The sequence below is a fragment of the Balaenoptera physalus genome, assembly GCF_965194825.1.
Source record: "Balaenoptera physalus genome assembly, chromosome: 5".
NCBI classification, from domain to species: domain Eukaryota; kingdom Metazoa; phylum Chordata; class Mammalia; order Artiodactyla; family Balaenopteridae; genus Balaenoptera; species Balaenoptera physalus.
Genome location: NC_138884.1, coordinates 50183092 through 50208445, shown reverse-complemented (window position 1 = coordinate 50208445; position 25354 = coordinate 50183092). Strand labels below are relative to the sequence as shown.

Below are 25354 nucleotides of genomic sequence, written 5' to 3'. Positions count from 1 at the left end.
ACTTGTTAGCACTAGAAGTAGGTTTTGCATTGTTAAACTTTGCTGCAATCAAGGAATTCAACACCTATTTTACTTAAATATACACCTTATGAGTTAAGGGGGGGGGGTCACTTCTTAACACAGAGCATGCTGAAACACAAATAAGCCCTCTCAGACAGAGTTTTCCAAAGAATACTGTGTACCTGGTTTTGTCCTTCCTCTAACTACCAGGAGGTTCTGCTCAGTGAAGATATTTAGAGGTAACAGTATCTGGACAGTTTGATGGGGGAGTACTCCGATGATTGTATAGAATTAAATGAGAATGACTGAATCCATGCTGTGAAAAAATAAAAAGATAAATACTTCAGAATATAATTAAGTGACAAATCATAATGAATACACAATGAGGTTTTGACCAAACATCCTGTTTCTCCTCATCAATTGAATTATCATAGACTTTAACATTCAACATACATAAATTTCAGCCTAGACTCTGCCATTTATTAGTGATATGACCTAAAGCCCCCAGAGCTTTTCTCCTTATTTGCAAAATGAGTATAATAATAACTACATCATAGGATTATGTGAGGTTGTGTAAGGATTAAATTTTATAATATAAGTAAAATACAACATGCAGTGTGTGACACATATTAGATGCTCAACAAATTCTGGTTCTGTCTCTTCCTCCCTAGGCCCAAAACAACACACACACATGCACACACACTCACAAATATGTGTGCATACCCACACCCACAGACACATAAAAGAACTGGTGAAAATTCTTTGGTCTGGATTAAAGATTATTTTCTATTCTGATCTGGTCTTGATATTTCTTTTTGTCTTACTAAATGTGAGTTATGCTTGTCTTTTTTATTGCATCAATATTATATCAAAAGATTATTTTCTTTAGGGTTATCCTATTACATTGCTCAAAGTGCATTTTAAAAAGTCTAATCTGTATTGGTAAATTCTACTGAGCTTTGTTTTGTTTATATTGAACACAGGATCCTCCGTCCTCCTTACCCCCAACAAAGATATGGATCTCATGATGCAATTTCCTCAGTTCAGGGATTGATTTCTCCTTTGTCACTACATCTGAGGTGTACACTGTACCTTTTTTTTTTTTTTTTTTTTTTAACACTGTACCTTTTTGTATCTTGTTCAGTGGTCAAGTATCTCATATTCACCATGGAATTATAATTTTTTGTAAGATACTCGTATCATTTTTTGGAAACAATATCCTTTTTGTAAGATAGTTTCATGATTCCTTCACGTAAATCTTGGTCATTAACCATGCTGAGCTTGACTTGTATGTTATAGTACAACTGAACTCTAGAACATAGGACAGTCTTGTAGAACCTGGGTCTCAAATAAGCTGTATAGCTTTGGGTAAGTCAGTAGTCTTCCTTAGGCCTCAATTTCCTCTTGTATAACTAAAATTAGCATATTGGTTCAATGATTAGAAGTCTTTCTAGCTAAAAATTCAGAGTCTTGATATGTAGCCCATTTGCTATTTATGGAAATGCACAATATGCTTTTTCTTCTCTTTTGAAAATTACTGCTGACAAGCACAGTGCTTTCAGCACTTAAAGTATTTATTGCGCATCTGTTAGGAAGCATGGCTTGGAAGCCTGGGAAGTAATTACCAAGTCTCAAGACTCTGCAGCCAATAGTTTGTGTGTCTGTGCGGGTTTGTACGTGAGTGTATACCTGTTTGCACACAGGCATGCCCACATGTATGTTTAAATTGCAGCCAGTTGCAAACTGAATTTGTACATACATTTCTTTTCATTTGAATGATGAGGGGAATATATAATGTGTACTGCCGAAGGTAATACTTTTTCCATTTTCCTGGCTTCTGTTTCTTTGGAAAATCTGAAACACCTGAATATTATTATCAGTTTACAGATCAAATAGAAGTAATAGACTGGAAAAAATGTGTGTGTGTGTGTGTGTGTGTGTGTGTGTGTGTGTGGTGACAATGGGATAGAGGGAATGGAGTGGACTGATGTTGTTTTGCAAGATTGAATTATTAGTTACTGTTAACTAAAGTTTTAAGTTTGAGTTACCTCAAACTTTAAAATTTATCTGACAATAGACCTTTTCCTTTCAGTGGCATGACTATATGACTCTGTAGCTAGATAAATTAGTGGTCTATGAATTCACAATTATACTTGACAATATACATAGGAAGGGGATGGTTATTGAATCTAGAGCTAGAGATACTTAATTTGGAGAGAGGTTGACTTTTCAGGGAGATGGAAGATATCTTCAAATATCTGAAGACACCTATGTCAATAAATGAGTAAACTTACTCAATTTGGCTCCAGAGGGCATACATAGGATTAATAGGAGTCGAATTTGGTTTGATTTAAGAGAGAACTTTATCAGAGTCAGAGCTATTCATCAACGAGTTGTCTTCCCTGCGAAGATGTGAGCAATTGATTACTGAAAGTTTTTAAGCAAAAGCTGGCAGGATGAATCTCCCTCTTTTTATTGAAGTATAGTTGATTTATAATATTATATTAGTTTCAGGTGTACAACATAGTGATTCAATATTTTTATAGATTATACTTCATTTAAAGTTATTATAAAATAATGGGTATGTTTCCCTGTGATGTACAATACATCCTTGTAGCTTATTTATTTTATACATAGTAGTTTGTGTCTGTAATCCCATACCACTGTCTCACCCCTCCCCGCCTCCCCTCTCCCTACTGGTAACCACTGGTTTGTTCTCCATATCTGTAAGTCTGCTTCTTTTTTGTTACATTCACTAGTTTGTTGTCTTTTTTAGATTCCACATATAAAATGCTATCATACAGTATTTATCTTTCTCTGTCTGACTTATTTCACTAAGCATAATACTCTCTAGGTCTGTCCATGTTGTTGCAAATGGCAAAATTTCATTATTTTATAGCTGAGTAGTATTGCATTGCAGATATGTACCACATCTTCTTTATCCATTCATCTGTTGATGGGCACTTAGGTTGATTCCATATATTGGCTATTGTAAATAACACTGCCAAGTGCATTGGGGTGCATGTTTCTTTTGAGTTACTGTTTTCACTTTCTTCGGATATATACCCAGCAGTGGAATTGCTGGATCATATGATAGTTCTATTTTTAGATTTTTGAGACACCTCCATTCTGTTTTCCATAGTGGCTATACCAGTTTACATTCCCACCAACAATGTACTAGTGTTCCCTTTTCTCCACATCCTCACCAACACTTGTTTCTTTTTTTTTTTTTTTATAATAGCCATTCTGGCAAGTGTGAGGTGATACCTCATTTTGATTTTGATTTGCATTTCTCTGATGATTAATTATGTTGAACATTTTTTCATGTGCCTGTTGGCCATCTGTATGTCTTTTTTGAAAAAATGTATATTCAGGTCTTCTGCCCATTTTTAATTGGGTTGTTTGTTTCTTTGATATTGAGTTATATAAGATGTTTATATATTTGGGGTATTAACCCCTTATAGGTCATATCATTTGCAAATATTTTATCCCATTCAGTAGTTTGTCTTTTCGTTTTGTCAATGGTGTCCTTTGCTGTGCAAAAGTTTTAAAGTTTAATTAGGTCCCATTTGCTTATTTTTGCCTTTATTTCTTTTGCCTTAGGAGACAGATTAAAAAAATCACTATGATTTATGTCAAAGAGTGCTCTGCCTATGTTCTCTTCTAGGAGTTTTATGGTTTCAGGCTTACAGTTGGTCTTTAATCCATTTTGAATTTATTTTTGTATATGGTGTGAAGAAATGTTCTAATCTTATTCTTTTACATGTAGTTGTCCAATTTTCCCAGCACCACTTATTGAAGAGATTGTCTTTTCTCCACTGTATATTCTTGCCTCCTTTGTTGTAGATTAATTGACCATAAGTGCCTGGTTTCATTTCAGGGCTCTCTATTCTGTTCTTGATCTATGTGTCTGTTTTTGTGCCAGTACCATGCCGTTTGAATGAATATCTCTTAATAATATTATATTCTACATAGAATTTCTTCTTTTGGTGGAATATTGGATTAAATGAACTAATTGGATTACATGGATTAGTTTTCTCCCCATTCTAAGTTTTTTGTTACCATAGAGACATTATTTGTAAGTTATCAGTGCTTTTAAGCAGAGAATCTACTGCTAGAAGGTGGTTAAGGTTGTGTTATGTTTAGATTTGGAATGGGAGATCAATATTACATTGTTGGTAATGTCTAAATGTTAGATTGAGTCACAATGAAGATGTCTGACTCTACACCCAAAGTCTGAACCTAAAATTCTGTCTAGTTATGGTAGATTCATATGTGTTAACATCCACAAAAAGAGTTTTTTAAAATTCAGAGTTTTCTCTAAACACAAAACTATAGACACATGTTTTAGTCTGTTCCAGCTGGTATAATAAAATACTATAAACTCGGTGGCTTATAAACAACAGAAATTTATTTCTCACAGTTCTGGGAAGTTCAAAATTAAGGTGTCGGAAGATTTGGTGTCTGGTGAGGGTCTGCTTTCTGGTTCATAAAATGGTGCCTTCTAGCTACAACCTCACATGGCAGAAAGGCAAAGGGATCTCTCTGAGGCCACCAATCCAATGTATGATGCTCTGCCTTCAGGACGTAATCACCTCCCAAAGGCCGTCCAAATATCATCACATTGGGCATTAGGATCTCAACATATGAATTTTGGGGTGACATAAACATTTGGATCATAGGAACACATTTCTTTGAGAAAGGTGAAATAGTTTGTTCTAGCTATTGGTTGTATCTGTAGACTATTTTAGCTATGAGTATGTGAAATTTTATATTATAAACAGGGCACACCTAGGATTTGCTGGGCCTTAAGCTTATAAAATTTTGAGGGGACCTTCTCTAAGAAAAACCACAAACATAAAATTAAGAATGAAAGCAAATTATTTATTTAGAATAAAAATAATAGGATGAATAGGTGGAGCACAGAAGATTTTTAGGACAGTGAAACTGTTCTGTATGGTACCACATGATAGATACATGTCGTCATACATTTGTCCAAACCCATAGAATGTACAAACACTGGAATGTAATATAAACTATGAATTTTAGGAGAAAATAATATGTCAATATAGTATCAACTGTAACAAATATACCACTCTAGTGGAGGATGTTGATAATGAGGGAAGCTATGTATGTGTGGGGGCAGGGTGTATATGAGAAATCTCTATTCCTGCCCCTCAATGAAGCTGTGAACCTAAAGCTTCTCTAAGAAGATAAAGTTTTAAGAAAAAATAAATAAGTCAATTTTTTAAAAAATTACAAAAAATTTCAAATTAGAGAAAAAACTGACAAATACCACAGAATCATAAATTAGAAAAGTAATATTTTTATTAATTAACTGATATAATACCCCTTTAATATATTTTTGGATGCATATTCTTTGTACATGTCTTCATATGACAAGAGTTTTTAAAATATTATTACCTATAGAGAAGACAGAAAGAAAATTCAGTTTCTCTCCTATCATGGTTGGTCAAAACTTATCTTTATTTCCCCCAAGATTCTAATTTTAATTAATTATTTAATTTTTAATTGAAGTATAATTGACTAACAATGTTATATTAGTTTCAGGTGTACAACATAGTGATTAGATATTCTTATACACTACAAAATAATCATCATGATAAGTCTAGTAGTTACCCTCTGTCACCATACAAAGTTATTACAATATTATTGACTATATGTCCTATGCTATACATTACACCCCTGGGACTTATTTATTTTATAACTGAAAGTTTGTACCTCTTAATCTCTGTCACCTATTTCACTCATCCCCCAATCTCCCTCCCCTCTGGCAACCATTAGTTTTTTTCTCTTTATCTATGAGTCTGTTTCTGTTTTCTTATGTTTGTTTGTTTATTTTTTTAAGATTCCACATATAAATGAAATCATATGGTATTTGTCTTTCTCTGTCTGACTTATTTCACTTAGCATAATACCCTCTAGGTCTAACCATGTTGTCACAAATGACAAGATTTAATTCTTTTTTTATGGCTGAGTAATCTTCCATCGTACATATATACCACATCTTCTTTATTCAGTCCTCTATCGATGTACACTTAGGTTGCTTCCATATCTTGGCTACTGTGAATAATGCCCTGAAGAACATAGGGGTTCATATATCTTTTTGAATTAGTGTTTTTTTGTTTTCTTTGGAAAAATACCCAGAAGTGGAGTTGCTAGATCCTATGGTAGTTCTATTTTTAATTTTTTGAGGAACCTCCATACTGTTTTCCATACTTGCTGCACCAGTTTACATTCTCACCAGCAGTGCATGAATGTTCCCTTTTCTCCACATCCTCACCAACAATTGTTATTTGTTATCTTTCTTTGTAATGGTTATTCTGATAGGTGTGAGTTGATATCTCATTTTTTTTTGATTGTTTTAACATCTTTATTGGAGTATAATTGCTTTATAATGGTGTGTCAGTTTCTGCTTTAAAACAAAGTGAATCAGTTATACATATATATATGTTCCCATACCTCTTCCCTCTTGCATCTCCCTCCCTCCCACCGTCCCTATACCACCCCTCTAGGTGGCCACAAAACACAGAGCTGATCTCCCTCTGCTATGCGGCTGCTTCCCACTAGCTATCTATTTTACGTTCGGTAGTGTATATATGTCCATGCCACTCTCTCACTTTGTCACAGCTTACCCTTCCCCCTCCCCATATCCTCAAGTCCATTCTCTAGTAGGTCTGTGTCTTTATTCCCATCTTGCCCTTAAGTTCTTCATGACCATTTTTTTTTCTTATATTCCATATATATGTATTAGCATACTGTATTTGTTTTTCTCTTTCTGACTTACTTCACTCTGTATGACAGACTCTGGTCCATCCACCTCACTACAAATAACTCAGTCTCATTTTGTTTTATGGCTGAGTAATATGCCATTGTATACATGTGCCACATCTTCTTTATCCAGTCATCTGTTGATGGACACTTAGGTTGCTTCCATGTCCTGGCTATTGTAAATAGAGCTGCAGTGAACATTTTGGTACATGACTCTTTTTGATTTATGGTTTTCTCAGGGTATATGCTCAGTAGTGGGATAGCTGGGTCGTATGGTAGTTCTATTTTTAGTTTTTTAAGGAACCTCCATACTGTTCTCCATAGTGGCTGTATCAATTTACATTCCCACCAACAGTGCAAGAGAGTTCCCTTTTCTCCACACCCTTTCCAGCATTTATTGTTTCTAGATTTTTTGATGATGGCCATTCTGACCGGTGTGAGATGAAATCTCATTGTAGTTTTGATTTCCATTTCTCTAATGATTAATGATGTTGAGCATTCTTTCATGTGTTTGTTGGCAATCTGTATATCTTCTTTGGAGAAATGTCTATTTAGGTCTTCTGCCCATTTTTGGATTGGGTTGTTTGTTTTTTTGATATTGAGCTGCATGAGCTGCTTGTAAATTTTGGAGATTAATCCTTTGTCAGTTGCGTCATTTACAAATCTTTTCTCCCATTCTGAGGGTTGTCTTTTGGTCTTGTTTATGGTTTCCTTTGCTGTGCAAAAGCTTTTAAGTTTCATTCGGTCCCATTTGTTTATTTTTGTTTTTATTTCCATTCCTCTAGGAGGTGAGTCAAAAAGGATCTTGCTGTGATTTATGTCAAAGAGTGTTCTGCCTATGTTTTCCTCTAAGAGTTTGATAGTGTCTGTCCTTACATTTAGGTCTTGAATCCATTTTGAGTTTATTTTTGTGTATGGTGTTAGGGAGTGTTCTAATTTCATACTTTTACATGTAGCTGTCCAGTTTTCCCAGCACCACTTATTGAAGAGGTTGTCCTTTCTCCACTGTATATTCTTGCCTCCTTTTTCAAAGATAAGGTGACCATATGTGCGTGGGTTTATCTCTGGGTTTTCTATCCTGTTCCATTGATCTATATTTCTGTTTTTGTGCCAGTACCATACTATATTGATTACTGTAGCTTTGCAGTATAGTCTGAAGTCAGGGAGCCTGATTCCTCCCGCTCTGTTTTTCTTTCTCAAGGTTGCTTTGCCTATTCGGGGTCTTTTGTGTTTCCATACAAATTGTGAAATTTTTTGTTCTAGTTTGGAAAAAAATGCCAGTGGTAGTTTGATAGGGATTGCATTAAATCTGTAGGTTGCTTTGGGTAGTAGAGTCATTTTCACAATGTTGATTCTTCCAATCCAAGAACATGGTATATCTCTCCATCTATTTGTATCATCTTTAATTTCTTTCATCAGTGTCTTATAGTTTTCTGCATACAGGTCTTTTCTCTCCTTAGGTAGGTTTATTCCTAGATATTTTATTCTTTTTGTTGCAATGGTAAATGGGAGTGTTTTCTTAATTTCACTTTCAGATTTTTCATCATTAGTGTATAGGAATGCAAGAGATTTCTGTGCATTTATTTTGTATCCTGCTACTTTACCAAATTCATTGATTAGCTCTAGTAGTTTTCTGGTAGCATCTTTAGGATTCTCTATGTATAGTATCATGTCATCTACAAGCAGTGACAGCTTCACTTCTTCTTTTCCGATTTGGATTCCTTTTATTTCTTTTTCTTCTTTGATTGCTGTGGCTAACACTTCCAAAACTATGTTGAATAATAGTGGTGAGAGTGGGCAACCTTGTCTTGTTCCTGATCTTAGTGGAAATGGTTTCAGTTTTTCACCATTGAGGATGATGTTGGCTGTGGGTTTGTCATATATGGCCTTTATTATGTTGAGAAAAGTTCCCTCTATGCCTACTTTCTGCAGGGTTTTAATCATAAATGGGTGTTGAATTTTGTCAAAAACTTTCTCTGCATCGATTGAGATGATCATATGGTTTTTCTCCTTCAATTTGTTAATATGGTGTATCACATTGATTGATTTGCATATATTGAAGAACGCTTGCATCCCTGGGATAAACCCCACTTGATCATGGTGTATGATCCTTTTAATGTGCTGTTAGATTCTGTTTGCTAGTATTTTGTTGAGGATTTTTGCATCTATTTTCATCAGTGATATTGGCCTGTAGTTTTCTTTCTTTGTGGCATCTTTGTCTGGTTTTGGTATCAGGGTGATGGTGGCCTCATAGAATGAATTTGGGAATGTTCCTCCCTCTGCTATATTTCGTAAGAGTTTAAGAAGGATAGGTGTTAGCTCTTCTCTAAATGTTTGATAGAATTCGCCTGTGAAGCCATCTGGTCCATGGCTTTTTATTGTTGGAAGGTTTTTAATCACAGTTTCAATTTCAGTGCTTGTGGTTGGCCTCTTTATATTTTGTATTTCTTCCTGGTTCAGTCTCAGAAGGTTGTGCTTTTCTAAGAATTTGTCCATTTCTTTCAGGTTGTCCATTTTATTGGCATATAGTTGCCTGTAGTAATCTCTCATGATCCTTTATATTTCTGCAGTATCAGCTGTTACTTCTCCTTTTTCATGTCTTATCCTATTGATTTGAGTCTTCTCCCTTTTTTTCTTGATGAGTCTGGCTAATGGTTTATCAATTTTGCTTATCTTCTCAAAGAACCAGCTTTTAGTTTTATTGATCTTTGCTATTGTTTCCTTCATTTCTTTTTCATTTATTTCTGATCTGATCTTTATGATTTCTTTCCTTCTGCTAACTTTGGGGTTCTTCTGTTCTTCCTTCTCTAATTGCTTTAGGTGTAAGGTTAGGTTGTTTATTTGAGATGTTTCTTGTTTCTTAAGGTAGGATTGTATTGCTCTAAACTTCCCTCTTAGAACTGCTTTTGCTGCATCCCATAGGTTTTGGGTCATCGTGTTTTCATTGTCCTTTGTTTCTAGGTATTTTTTGATTTCCTCTTTGATTTCTTCAGTGATCTCTTCGTTATTAAGTTGTGTGTTGTTTAGCCTCCATGTGTTTGTATTTTTTACAGATTTTTTCCTGTAATTGATATCTAATCTCATAGCATTGTTGTTGGAGAAGATACTTGATATGATTTCAATTTTCTTAAATTTACCAAGGCTTGATTTGTGACCCAAGATATGCTCTATCCTGGAGAATGTTCCATGAGCACTTGAGAAGAATGTGTATTCTGTTGTTTATGGAATGAATGTCCTATAAATATCAATTAAGTCCATCTTGTTTAATGTATCATTTACAGCTTGTGTTTCCTTTTTTATTTTCATTTTGGATGATCTGTCCATTGGTGAAAGTGGGGTGTTCATGTCCCCTACTATGACTGTGTTACTGTCGATTTCCCCTTTTATGGCTGTTAGTATTTGCCTTATGTATGGAGGTACTCCTATGTTGGGTGCATAAATATTTACAATTGTTATATCTTCTTTTTGGATTGATCCTTTGATCATTATGTAGTGTCCTTCTTTGTCTCTTGTAATAGTCTTTGTTTTAAAGTCGATTTTGTCTGCTATGAGAATTGCTACTCCAGCTTTCTTTTGATTTCCATTTGCATGGAATATCTTTTTTCATCCCCTCACTTTCAGTCTGTATGTTTCGCTAGGTCTGAAGTGGTCTCTTGTAGACAGCATATATATGGGTCTTGTTTTTGTATCCATTCAGCCAGTTTATGTCTTTTGGTGGGAGCATTTAATCCATTTACATTTAAGGTAATTTTCGATATGTATATTCCTATTCCCATTTTCTTAATTGTTTTGGGTTTGTTATTGTAGGTCTTTTCCTTCTCTTGTGTTTCCTGCCTAGAGAAGTTCCTTTAGCATTTGTTGTAAAGCTGGTTTGGTGGTGCTGAATTCTCTTAGCTTTTGCTTGTCTGTAAAGGTTTTAATTTCTCCATCAAATCTGAATGAGATCCTTGCTGGGTAGAGTGATCTTGGTTGTAGGTTTTTCTCCTTCATCACTTTAAATATGTCTTGCCACTCCCTTCTGGCTTGTAGAGTTTCTGCTGAAAGATCAGCTGTTAACCTTATGGGAATTCCCTTGTGTGTTATTTGTTGTTTTTCCCTTGCTGCTTTTAATATGTTTTCTTTGTATTTAATTTTTGATAGTTTGATTAATATGTGTCTTGGCGTGTTTCTCCTTGATTTATCCTGTATGGGACCCTCTGTGCTCCCTGGACTTGATTAACTATTTCCTTTCCCATATTAGGGAAGTTTTCAACTATAATCTCTTCAAATATTTTCTCAGTCCCTTTCTTTTTCTCTTCTTCGGGGACCCCTATAATTTGAATGTTGTTGTGTTTAATGTTGTCCCAGAGGTCTCTGAGACTGTCCTCAGTTCTTCTCATTCTTTTTTCTTTATTCTGCTCTGCAGTAGTTATTTCCACTATTTTATCTTCCAGGTCACTTATCCTTTCTTCTGCCTCAGTTATTCTGCAATTGATTCCTTCTAGAGAATTTTTAATTTCATTTATTGTGTTGTTCATCATTGTTTGTTTGCTCTTTAGTTCTTCTAAATCCTTGTTAAACGTTTCTTGTATTTATTCTATTTCCAAGATTTTGGATCATCTTTACTATCATTATTCTGAATTCTTTTTCAGGTAGACTGCTTATTTCCTCTTCATTTCTTAGGTCTGGTGGGTTTTTGCCTTGCTCCTTCATCTGCTGTGTGTTTTTCTGTCTTCTCATTTTGCTTAATTTACTCTGTTTGGGGTCTCCTTTTTGCAGGCTGCAGGTTTGTAGTTCCCGTTGTTTTTGAAGTCTGTCCCCAGTGGCTAAGGTTGGTTCAGTGGGTTGTGTAGGCTTCCTGGTGGAGGGGACTAGTGTCTGTGTTCTGGTGGATGAGCCTGGGTCTTGTCTTTCTGGTGGGCAGGTCCACATCTGGTGGTGTGTTTTGGGGTGTCTGTAACCTAATGATGATTTTAGGCAGCCTCTCTGCTAATGGGTGGGGTTGTGTTCCTGTCTTGCTAGTTGTTTGGCATAGCCTGTCCAACACTGTAGCTTGCTGGTCATTGAGTGCAGCTGGGTCTTGCCATTGAGATGGAGATATCTGGGAGATTTTTGCCATTTGATATTACGTGGAGCTGGGAGTTCTCTTGTGAACCAGTGTCCTGAAGTTGGCTCTCCCACCTCAGAGGCACAGCCCTGATGCCTGGCTGGAGCACCAAGAGCCTTTCATCCACACGGCACAGAATAAAAGGGAGAAAAAAATGGAAAGAAAGAAGATAAAATTAAATTAAATTAAATTAAGAAGTAAAGTAAAATAATACAAAAAAAGTTATTAAAATAAAAAATAATTATGAAGAAAAAAAAAATTTTAAGTAAAAAAAAAAACAGACAGATAGAACCCTAGGACAAATGGTAAAAGCAAAGCTATACAGACAAAATCACACACAGAAGCATACATATACACACTCACAAAAAGAGAAAAAGGGGAAATAAATATATATATCTTTGCTCCCAAATCCACCTCCTCAATTTGGGATGATTCGTTGTCTATTCAGGTATTCCACAGATGCAGGGTACATCAGGTTGACTGTGGAGATTTAATGGGCTGCTCCTGAGGTTGCTGGGAGAGGTTTCCCTTTCTCTTCTTTGTTCTCACAGCTCCTGGGGTTCAGCTTTGGATTTGGAACCGCCTCTTTGTTTACGTCGCCTGAGGGTGTCTGTTCTTCTCTCAGACAGGACGGGGTTAAAGGAGCAGCTGATTCGGTGGCTCTGGCTCACTCAGGCCGGGGGTGGGAGGGGTACGGATGCGGGGTGAGCCTGCGGCGGCAGAGGCCGGTGTGACGTTGCACCAGCCTGACGCACGCCGTGCGTTCTCCCGGGGAAGTTGTCCCTGGATCACGGGACCCTGGCAGTGGCGGGCTCCCTGGGAGGGGAGGTGTGGAGAGTGACCTGTGCTTGCACACAGGCTTCTTGGTGGTGGCAGCAGCAGCCTTAGCGTTTCATGCCCGTTTCTGGGGTCCGCGCTGATCGCCACGGCTCACACCCGTTTCTGGAGCTCCTTTAAGCGGTGCTCTGAATCCCCTCTCCTCGCGCACCAGGAAACAAAGAGGCAAGAAATAGTCTCTTCTCTTCGACAGCTCCAGACCTTTTCCCGGACTCCCTCCTGGCTAGCTGTGGCACACTAGCCCCTTCAGGCTGTGTTCATGCAGCCAACCCCAGTCCTCTCCCTGCGATCCGACCGAAGCCCGAGCCTTAGCTCCCAGCCCCCGCCCGCTCCGGCGGGTGAGCAGACAAGCCTCTCGGGCTGGTGAGTGCTGGTCGGCACTGATCCTCTGTGCGGGAATCTCTCCGCTTTGCCCTCCGCACCCCTGTGGCTGAGCTCTCCTCCGTGGCTCCGAAGCTTCCCCCTCCACCACCCGCAGTCTCTGCCCGCGAAGGGGCTTCCTAGTGTGTGGAAACCTTTCCTCCTTCACAGCTCCCTCCCACTGGTGCAGGTCCCATCCCTATACTTTGTCTCTGTTTTTTTCTTTTTTCTTTTACCCTACCCAGGTACGTGGGGAGTTTCTTGCCTTTTGGGAGGTCTGATGTCTTCTGCCAGCGTTCAGTAGGTGTTCTGTAGGAGTTGTTCCACATGTAGATGTATTTCTGATGTATTTGTGGAGAGGAAGGTGATCTCCGCGTCTTACTCTTCCGCCATCTTGAAGCTCCTCCTCCTCATTGTGGTTTTGATTTGCATTTCCCTGATGATTAGTGATGTTGAACATCTTCCATGTGTCTGTTTCCCATCTGTACGCCTTCTTTGGAAAAACGTCTATTCAGGTTCTCTGCCCACTTTTTAATCGAGTTGTTTGTGGAATTTTTTGGTTTTGTTTTTTGTTTGTTTGTTTGTTTTTGATGTTGAGTTGTATGGGTTCTTTGTATATTTTGAATATGAACCTTTTATCAGATATATCATTTCCAAATTTCTTCAAAACTTACCTTTTAATATTGAGAGTTTAGAAAATATTTTTCAGTTCACAATTCATATACATGTTTAGAATTGTTGTCAAGTTTGGGAAAAACTCTAGTTTCTTTTATATATGGGCTGTAATGTTTGAAAAAGTTGTTTACAGACTATCTTCTGGCTTCATATATTTCAAATATTGTTTCTCCACCACCATCTACATACCTGCATACTTCCAGTGTCAGGCAGTATTCACATTGTGGTATAATTTCTGGTCCTGCCACTTCCTGTTACAACTTTGGGCACGAGGTGAATGTGCCCAGGGGTTGCAATATTCTTAGCATGCATGTCTAATCCCTGAAAATTGCAATAATTTGAATATATAAATGACTCTGAAGCCTATAGTAACCCACTGAACCAAAATAAGTTTATTCTTAACTTAATTTCCCCTTAGTCAGTTCCCCGAAATGTCTGCAGCCACTCCAATTCTACCTTTTACAGGGGGAAGTTGATGGAAGAGAAGGTGGAGAAAAAAGAGACAGTGGGCTTAACTCTTGAAAATTTAAGTATAAAAAAGCATGTGACTTGCTCTTTTAAAACATAATATTTGTAAGTTAAAGGAACTGGAGTTGAGATTCAGATCAGAAATATTAGAAGCAAATTTTTGTTGAACTACGTGACAAAATTTATCAGGTTGACTTCATAATCTTGAACATGTATTTTTTATGACTATCACAGTCAATCTATAGTTTCAAAAGTCATGTTAGCTGTGAATCTTCAATAAGACAAATATGTTTGCCTAGATGCATTTCCCAATACAAAAAATGTGTTCTGTTTGAGTTTTCTTTTCAACAGTCAACAAAGGGCAATATAAAATCATTGCAAGTATAACTTCTATACTATTCAGTACTTTAACTCAACATGCAATGGCAATAAAATTACAGAAGAACTGTATCCAAGTTTTATCTAAGTATGAAGGATTACATAAATTGCTTATTAACTCATTATTGGGAACTTTATGGACTAGAATAGTATCTTATCTGACTAAAGGCAGAACAAAAATGAGGTGACCACTGGAATTAAGTTCTAGGTTGGTATTTCATTGAGTTCATATTTGCTAACCCCTTTCTAATCTGGTACACTTCAGTTTATTTCACTATTCTTTTAAAATATTGTTGGCTGTATTTTCCAAGTCAGTATTTCAAATTCTTATTTTACAATTTAAATATGGTATTTTGATAGTCAATGTCAGCATTCATGTAAAATGCTATTTGCATTGTCTCATAAATAACATGATTTAAAAATATTTCGTGGCAAACAGAACGTTTTTTAACGTTCACATTTTACAGCCGTTACTGACTTATAAACAGGATTTATGCTGAAACAATTGACTAATTGCATTTCTGGCACAACATGCTGCCAGTAATCTGATCATAAACTCGTGGGACCTCTTTTTTATTTTTTTTCCTTTCTCATTTTCTACCTTGAAACTGCAATAAAGCTATAGTTTATGATATAAACTGGGGGGAATTTATAGTTCTTGTTTTAAAAATACAACAATTAGTACAGATGCTAAGATAAGTCCCTAGCTAAGTACGTCTTTCCCTAACTGTCCTTTTCAAAATGGATATATTAGTTTTGACATGCAATTTGGGTTTTATTAAATCCTCGAATTCAATGCCACATTCTGCAGTGATAATTCTCCATGTTTATTTTTTTCTATATTTCTCCTTGACTTTTAAACTTTCTGTATGCCTGTTAGCTAGATAATAAAAACAAAACAAGCAAAACTACCCACAAGATCTAGTTTATATATGTTTTCAATGATCAAAATGAAGCTAAATTAACTACCTCAACTGAAATTTTTGTTTCTAGAATGAGCGATACATTTGATACTAACACCCTCTTTCCAATTCCTACAATCTACAATCTTCTATCATTTCTCTGTTCCTGACCACCCGCATGTACTCATTTTCCTCCTTACACAACCTAGATATTGTGTCTCTTATTATAATCTATCCCATACATAAACTCTCAGCTATCTTCTCCTCTCTTTCTGCCTGGCAAAACTCAAATGCTGGTTAAATCTAACTCCTCTCCACTAAGAGAGATGAACGTGGCTGGAGAAAAACATTTAGTCATGTTTTGACTGTGTGCTCCTAAATTCAAGACCAAAAGATTAAGTGGACCTTTATTACTGCCCAGAAACTCTAGTCCCTTACATTTCTACCATCCTTGGTGACAATTTTGTCCCTTAACTCTGCCCTCAAAACTCTAAAAACCTTTCCCCCATCCTTTCTCTCGGCTGATGATCTTGCTTCTCATTTCACTGCAAAACTAAAAGCCAACAGAAATGAACAAGTTCTTCACCACCACCATCTCTACCTATGTACTGGCATCTGAACCCATTTAGGCTACTTTTCTGGCTGATGCTGTGCAGTGTTTTATCCTGTATAAACTGATCCCTACACTTGCAACTATATCCCACACTATTTTATCACCTCTAGCAATTATCCTCTTTGCCATCCTCAATATTTCCTTAAAACTAGACTTTTCCATTAGTGTTTAGTATTTCCTTTCTCATTTTTGAGCTAATATTTTCAGTTCATAATTTATTCCTCTATTAGGTAGTCCCCCAGTATGTCACAGTTCTTTGAGTACAAGAAACTGAACTTGTCTTTTTTGTATATATCACAATACATATTAGCAAGTTTTTGCTTAATTATGTGACATGATCTAGTAAAATTTAACCTATTTCTATGAAGTTTTTTACTTTATCCAAATAAATATATCCAGTAAGTAAAAATAGAGACATGATAGAAGACCAGTGAATTTTTGTTTAGTGAAAAAAGAGATAGCCATGAAACAGTCTTAAATGAACTTGATTTTCAAAACTGAATATTAGTTCAAATTAAAAAGAAATGTTACAATGGAATTCCATTTCCTTATAGTGTTTAGCCAAAGGACAAAGAGAGGGATTATTTTTATTATCCTAGAGGAAATAGAATTTTCATCTATATATTAATTATGGTGCCCCAGAATAGATGATTAATAAAAATACATATGCATGTGTGCGTGTGTGCATATAGACATATGCACACATGCATACATACATACACAATGCCTTAATCTTTACCAGTGACACAGAAAGAACCTTTGTGAGAAGAGAATTTTTGTTATTATTGTTATTTTGTTTTGTTATTGAATTTTTGTTATTGAGTCTTGTACATTCTGACCTTTCTCTAAACTCAGACTGCATCACAGAAGAGTACATAAATAAATCTCTTTTCCATTTTGGTGCTTATGAGTGTTGGGTGCCTTGGGTTCCTAAATTGAGCACACATAAAACCATAAAAGCAGGATGCAGTGGGAGGGCTGTTAATACCAGCTTGTCAGGAAACCCATTTGGGGGTCAGTAAACAGGTTGTTAATGATACCAGCCAACAGGAAGAAGGTGGAGAGCACAAAAGGCAGGCACGCATTTAGGAGTAAAATCAATACTTGTATTTGATAGGTGTGGTTCTTTTTAGATAGTTGTGCAAAGAAATTCCAATGTATAGTCTCAAAGTGCCAATTTTCTATCACTGTTTAAAATTCTTAGGAAGACAGCTTTTGTGAGAAGAATAGTATATAGACTAAACCTTTGCTGAACAATCATCATGTTAGTTTAAAACAAACAAAAAACAACTAACACCTGCAGAATTTACCAGCCATTTATCTGGTTTTACCATGTTTCTCAAAGAAATTATCTAACAAAAATTTTTTTGATTTTTTTTTTTAATGCTTTAATGTCTTTCCTGGAAGCTCAATTTTTGTTTCTTTTATAAATACAAGGAGTAAAACTTTAACCAGAGAGCATTCTATCTCCAGATCACTCATGTACTAATTGTCCCATGAGCAAGTTATTTAACCACTCTGTTCCTCAGTTTTCCTTAGCTTTACTAGTTCGCCAATTTTCTGTAAAAATACAGCAAGTTAGCTAATACCTGTCCAGACAATAAGTGCAAAATTTAGTTATTATCATGAAGTGATTTTTCTATTATCAATTCTTTCAATTGTGTAAATAAATATTATTTAACTATTTGTTGAATGTATAAGTGAATGAAGATGAATTAACTGTGAAATAAGAATCAGAAAGGCTGCCATCTTAGCAGAATGGCTTGCAAATATTTGTAGTTTTGGACTTAATAATAGGGATAATAAAGAAAATGTAAACAATTCTAATAATAAAAACTGGAGGAAAATTAGGAGATTTCACATTGTCACAGTCATATGATATCAGTTACATTTTAATTTTTCAGATGTGTGCTATACTCCTATATATTTATAATAAAGATGTCAAACTTTTATTTTGAAATAATTTTAAACTTGTGGAAAAGTTGCAAGAATAGTAAAAATAACTGTAACAAGATCATAATAATACTTATTTCATATGATTTTAGTGAGGACCAAATGAGTTAGTTTATGGAAAGTATTAAGAACTTTAGAAGCAAATGAATTTGGAGAAAAAAACTGCTAGAGCTAATAAATACTGATTGTTATTATTAAGCTTCAGTTTTTTTTTTGTTTTTTTTTTAACATCTTTATTGGAGTATAATTGCTCTACAATGGTGTGTTAGCCTCTGCTTTATGACAAAGTGAATCAGTTATACATATACATATATCCCCATATCTCTTCCCTCTTGCGTCTCCCTCCCTCCCACCCTCCGTATCCCACCCATCTAGGTGGTCACAAAGCACCGAGCTGATCTCCCTGTGCTATGCGGCTGCTTCCCACTAGCTACCTATTTTACGTTTGATAGTGTATATATGTCCATGCCACTCTCTCACTTTGTCACATAAGCTTCAGGTTTGTCACCTGAACAATGGCGTTACTAAGAGTGCCTATCTTATAAGATTATTGCATGCATAAAACTTAGCAACCCGGGGATTTTCCTGCCTAAGTTAATGACAACCTGTGCTATACAAATCATAAAACTTCTTGTTGGAAAAAACCCAATCCCAGTTTCTATGATTACTTGAATAATACCACAATAAAATAAAAATGGCCTATGCATAATCTTTTTTTGACTTAGAGTTAACAATTATATCAAGTCTTCACATTTTGGGTTTACCTAGGCTTCACATCAGTAGCTATCAATATGAGGATGAATCTAGTTGATCTTTCCTAAAGCGAATCTGGTAAATTATTTGCTATTAGGAAAATATTTACTGGTGGATGAAGCTACAGTCTTATTATTGTTGTCTAGAAATGCTAATAAAATTTTGGTGGAAAGAAAACAGCCTATTTGTTAATCTCCCACTTTTTAAACTGGAGTCTTTGTGCTTCAGGGTAAGGGCTGGACAGGGAAGGGTGCTGGTGCAGCATGCCAGGGACACTCAAAGCCCCATGATAAATATGGCAGGTGTGCCTGGAACTCAAATTTCGTGTGAAGACTGTAGTATTGATGAGGAAATGAAATTTTATATTAAAACAAATATAGATATATATGGGGTTAAAATAAAAATTTTACATGAATTTTAAAGATGAAGCATATGACTTCAACAATATGCGATTTGACTCATGTTTGTAGAAATCCTAGACCTATAATTCACTTTGCTCTACCATTAGGAGTATTACGATCACTGATTAGTTTACTTGTTTAAAAAATACTTATTTAGGGCTAACTATATGCCAGACACTGTACCACATTCTCAATGTAAGCAAAGGTGAGTGAGTCTCATTGCAGCATTATTTACAATAGCTAAGACATGAAGACAACCTCAGTGCCCATCCATTTTATAAAATATTCCATTTTATATAATGGAATATTATTCAGCCCTATAAAAGAAGGGAATCCTGTTATTTGTGTCAACATGTATGGACCTTGAGGGCATTATGCTAAGTGAAATAAGTCAGAGAAAGACAAATACTGTATAATCACACTTATATGTGGAATCTAAAAAAAAATTGAACTCATAAATACAGAAACAGATTGGTGGTTGCCAGAGATGGAGCTAGGAGTGGGAGGAGGGATAGGTGAAGGTGGTCAAAAGGTATAAACTTCCAGTTATAAGATAAATAAGTCCTGGGAATGTGATGCACAACACGGTGACTATAGATAACAATACTGTGTTGTATACTTGAAAGTTGCTAAGAGAAGTTCTCATTATAAGAAAAATTTGTAACTAAGTGAGGTGATGAAATGAATGTTAGCTAAACTTGTTGTGGTAATGATTTTGCAATATATACATATAGCATATAATTTTGTTGTGCACTTTAGACTAATACAATGTTATATGTCAGTTATATCTCAGTAAAACTGGGGGAACAATGGTGATCAGGACTCAGATGGCTTCTGCCCTCATTGAACTTACAGTCAAGCAGCGAGGCAGTTTTTTTAAGTTAAGCTAACTTAATTTTTATAACAATTTACGAGTTCTATTAGTTATTTTATTAACACCGTGTTACTTCAAGACATTTTCTTGATAGGTGCTAAAAATGAGCAGGATCCTCAGACACAAAATAATGTGCCAAGGATGGCCCAATTTAGATAGATATAATGAGACTCTATGAGGGTGGTGAGGTGCAGATTGTCGAGAAGCAAGAGTTAATGTTAGGAGACCATTTAAGGAACAGTCTCTGCAGTACATGTAGCTCATGGTAGTGGAAATGGAGTTAGAGCTAAGTGGATTAATTTGAAAATTCACATTGGAAGTAAATGCAGACCTCCACGAATTGGATATGGGGAGGAGATGAGAAGAGAATATCAAGATGACTTGTATACCTGAGCAAATGATGTTTAAGAGAGAAACAGGTTGAGAGAGAAATCAGAGGTTTATTCAGTTATGGACATATTAATTTTCAGATAATTCTGAGACAGCCAATTAGAGGTGGTCAGTAGATAGCTGTATATGTGAGTCAGGAGCTTTGAGAAAGACGTCTTAGCCAGATAATATCTTGGCATCTCGAGTAACACAGCATTAAGTTAAAATATGCTGCTTCGTTTATTTGAATTTTGTCCTTAACTTGTATAATACCATTTTCCTAACATATTTAAAGCTCTGGACATAAACATCTAGCAATAGCAAATATAATTCCATGCAACAAACATGTAGGGGATACACAGCTAAATCCTTCAGGATTTTGACCATTAAGGATCACAATAACTTTGAGGATAGCAAAAAAGGTAATAAAAGACAATATATGATAAGTATACCATAATGATCGTACAAATAAACTATTGTGGATATAGAATTCAATTTCCAAAATATCAGCCCAAATATCAGAGTAAGGGAAGTGAATTAAAAAAAAAGATAAATAGTAGACAAAGAGGAACATAGCAGTAACAAAGGAAAGAAGCCCAGGGGCTGTAAATAATAGCTAATACACATTTTCAGAAGCAAGAGACGTTGGGGGTCATCCATTGTTAGCAGTGCTTCCCCAGTTGTCAGACTAAGGGAGGGCAATCGTAAATCCAGAAATGCTGTGCTGGGGCAGGCGCGGAGGAAGAGAGAGCAGGCCCATGGGCTGGGCAATGAAGCTTATTCCTGTCATAATTATATGTCCTGTGTGCAGGAACCGTTTGAGATTCCTGTGCATCACTTAATGGATCTCATTAATTTGGCAGGTGTCAAGAAACAGTACCAACGTCTGAGCCAAAGGAACATCTTACTGTCTTTAGTTCCGTTAATTTTGGACATAGCACGTTTTTACTACATGGCCAATTTGAGAGTTGTCATTTCAGAGTAGAGTTACTTGTACAAACAAAGATGATGTGTTCAATAAACTTCCACTCCTTAGCTAAGTCTGACATCATCCAGGCTCTGATACTCACCTAACCTATATGCAGCTTTATAAGGAAAATCTTAGTAAGATGAAACTATTAAATAGAAATCAGAGTTTGAATTTTATTGCCAGGAAATGACCAAAGGTAAGAATGTAGCAATAACCCTGGAAGAGCAGTTCCTTGCTTCTGCCTCTTCCATCTTGTGGAAACAATGTGCAAAAACCTCTTGAACAAGAAAAACACAGTGACCATCAGTAGCAGGGGACCATATCATTTATCTCTAAGTCAGGAAAACTTGACAGTGAAAGGGCACACTAAAATACATTGTTGGGTGTCAAAATAGTGCTATTGAATTTGTTTAAATTAATTAAAAGAATACAAATAAAAGTAAAATTTTAAAATGTATTTATATAGATTACCTAAATATTAAAAGTATAACATGAGACGAATGACTATTCTTCATATATCTTCATGTATTTTAATCAACTGAGACTTCCTAGTCCTATCTGTTTGTAATACAGTTCCACTGGTATTTTTCTGAAGAAGACTTTTTTCAACGTGATTTTATTGTTTGATTTGTTCAATTTCTTTCTTGCTTCAGTTCCTTCCACCACATGTCAGTGTGCTTTTATTTGCAAGTATTATTTGTTTATAATAATAGCTATTCCCTAAAATTTCAACAGTTGAAATATTGGGATGCTCCATTTACTGAATACTATGGTTAAAGATTTCTAAGTGATTTTGGGGGAAAAAAAGCATCTGAAATTTAGGACTTATTTATAAAAAGTTATTCCTTAATCAGAGTTATAAGGGGTGCCAAGAAGTGCTAACTGCCTTGCTGAAGCATCTTTATTTTTTGATTGAACATAAGCTTTGTCTCCAAAATTTTGTGATAAAGTTATTCCAACCATGTATATATTCTATTTGCAAATCTTGACACATACACATTCTATTTTGATTTGTAGAATATTGCAGTTTGCTTGGACTCAGTGTGAATTATTTTTGCATCACAACTCACTATACTATAGAAAATCAATCTGTTACTGAAAAGTTCTGATTTTATATTTGAAGCATTTGATATAAAGCAGGTAAAATGATTTGGTAAAATGATATAAAGCAGACATAATATAAATGCTTTCAAAATTATTTTTCTGCTAATGGAGGCAACACATTAACAAGCTGTTGCTTAACTTTTTGTGCATATCCAAAAAAAACACCCCTTGGGATAGAAGATAAGCAAAATTAATTTAGAAGAACAGTCATTTGATCTAAATGAAAAGTCATGGTTTAAGTGCATTTTTTGTAGGTGCATGTGTTAAATTATCATCCTTGGAAACAGTCTTCTTAAAATAATTACTAATTTTGAAATAGATACTGATGTTCCTTTAGGAGAATTATTCTCTGGTTTTCATTAGTCATGCCAAAGAAAACATGAGAAATAGTATAGCATACTATTACTATTATATATATACTATATATACCATATTACTATAGTATACTATACTATATATAATACATATACTATATATATACTATATTACTATATATATACTATATCTATATAGCATATAGTATTTTAATTAAATATGCAGTCTCAATTTTATTTATTTTCATCAAAAGGGTTTATTGCAAAGTTAAAAAAGCATTACTAAACACTAAAAAGTAAATAATTATAGATTTATGCCACACAAATGGCAAAATCAGTGTAGCAAAAATATTCTGACTACTCTCTATATCCTCACTATATGCTTTATAGCAGGCTGACCAGCCTCTGTACCCTCACATATTTCACATCAAGCTAAACTCTAATTTCCCAAGTTTACTACTTAGCCTATCACATAGCAGCCTGGCAGCTTTGTGGATTTTGTAGTTTAAACCATGAGCTGGATCATACATGGGTGGTGCACTGAATGGTCACTAAAGGCAGCAGGGTGACCCTGAGACAACTTGTCACAAAGATAAAAGAAGATCAAGAGAGGCAGCACTTGCATGCACCCTATCACTCCATCTCACTGAGATGAAGAAGTACCTCTTTGGGAGCCTTCAATTCTTCACTAATGCCATCAACCTGATTTCCAGGAATATGGTTGCCTTATGCTTAGGGTAACCATCTTCGTTACTTTCATCTGTTTTCTGTGGTGATGAGTTTGTTTAGCTAGTCCCACATTCATTATCCATGTGGTAAATCTTTGTGTGATCTCCCCCATCACTAGTTTGCTGAAGAGCTGTAAAGTACTAATTCAATTTCTAGTGTTTGGAAGAGCTGCTGCTTTTGGTGCTATCTTTCAGGGCTTGGCTTCTGAGCCCCTTGTTACCCCTGCTTCAACTCTTGTTGTCCATAAAGTGTGAAGTGGTGTTGATTAGCATCTATATAACTAGGCTTGGTCATCTAGGTTAGTTTGTTGCATAGGTGAAATGGCTTTCTTGGTGTTGGGCTCTGAGCCCAGCCACCTTCATCCACAATGGGACCCTGCCTTTTGCTTAGAAAAAGATTCAGGCGAACTCCACAGCTTATTGCTGTATTTGGTCATGAGTTACTGCTTGTCAAGTATTGCGTTCCCCAGAAAATACACTTTGAGATGGTGATTGTATGCAGGAGATTTATTAGGGAGTGTTTTGGGGGTTTACAGCTGTGGAAAGGAAGGGAAGGAAGCAAAGTCAGAAGTTCAGCCGCAATGAAATCTTAGTGGACGCTTCTGCTGACCCTTTTGGGAGTTTTGAAGAGGGAATGAGCCTTCCTAGCTGTCCTGAGTTGGGGTGAGGTGGCCAGGCTTTCATAATCCCAGATTTATTAGTCGCTGATTGAAGGCTGCCCAAGAAGAGAGTGTAACTTCAGTTGGGCAGCTCTTTTCAGCTGAGTTTATAACCAGAGGGGACTAAGAGCTGAGAGGCTGTGTGCCAGCAGCATTCCCAGCAGCTGGGATAAAAAGTCCTTTATTCCTGAAGGGGAATCTTAGCAGTGCATCACAGCACCTACATTTCCCTTTGATGCACTAATGGATTTCTGTTATTGGCTTTTATTTCAACATGCTTAGAAACAATTTGCAGAAAATAGGAAGCCGAAAGTGCCTAGGGCCGATGAGAGTTATAATGTCTTCCTGAAACTGGGATATGCCTACTTCTAGACTTTCCATTGTATGATATAATGAAGATCTTTAATAATTAAGCCACTATTAGTTATAATTCTATTACTTGTAATCAAAAGTATCTCTAACAAAATATAACCAAATTGATATAGCCAAGCAATTCAATGACAAATTTGTTCAAAAAATCAACTGTTGACTTTTGATATGGGGATTAGGGAAGGCCTCTACTGAGGAGATGATATTTAGGCTGAAACCTGAATTACAAGATGGAGTCAGGCAAGTGAGGATGTGGGAAGAGCATTCCTGGCAGAAGGAACAATGCAAAAGCCTTGAGGCACAGGTGATTTTGCAGGTTGGCCAACATGTTTCTCTGCGGTGGAATCAGTGTCTTGATAGCATGTCTAGGGACTATAATGGTGCAACGTATATTCCAGGACAGAATTTGGCTTGCCCAGCTATGGCTTAAGATGTTTAAGGTGCTCCAATGATAAGGTTTTTTAATTTTTATTTTTTAAGACATAAAGTTCTTCTCACAATGCCTAGGGATTTCTAGTTATTTTTTTAATTTTTTGCCCACAAACATGTTAATATTGATCAAGAACATTTTAAATGTGCTAGGGAAAGGGAACAAGAGAAATTATCAAATAAATAATTATGACTTAGGAAGAAGAAAACTTTGCAACAGGTTGTCTGCAATTTCCAGAAGGAAAAAAAATCAAAGCAACTGATTTTATGTTGAGACTAAGACTTACCTACAGGGATGTGTGTGTGTGTGTTTATATAAA

At 35.9% G+C, this 25354-nt stretch overlaps 1 protein-coding gene and 1 long non-coding RNA gene across 6 annotated transcripts in view; one reads left to right on the top strand and one right to left on the bottom strand.

The window, feature by feature from the left end:
- MAPK10 (mitogen-activated protein kinase 10) overlaps nt 1-25354 on the top strand; it is a 340034-nt gene that overhangs the window by 225905 nt on the left and 88775 nt on the right. The gene's annotated exons all lie outside the window — the stretch shown is intronic.
- On the bottom strand, nt 188-6177 carry LOC309661554. Its single transcript, XR_014264073.1, has 2 exons — nt 1126-6177; nt 188-1092 (listed from the first exon to the last, which is right to left on the bottom strand). It is a non-coding gene; the product is annotated as an uncharacterized lncRNA (long non-coding RNA).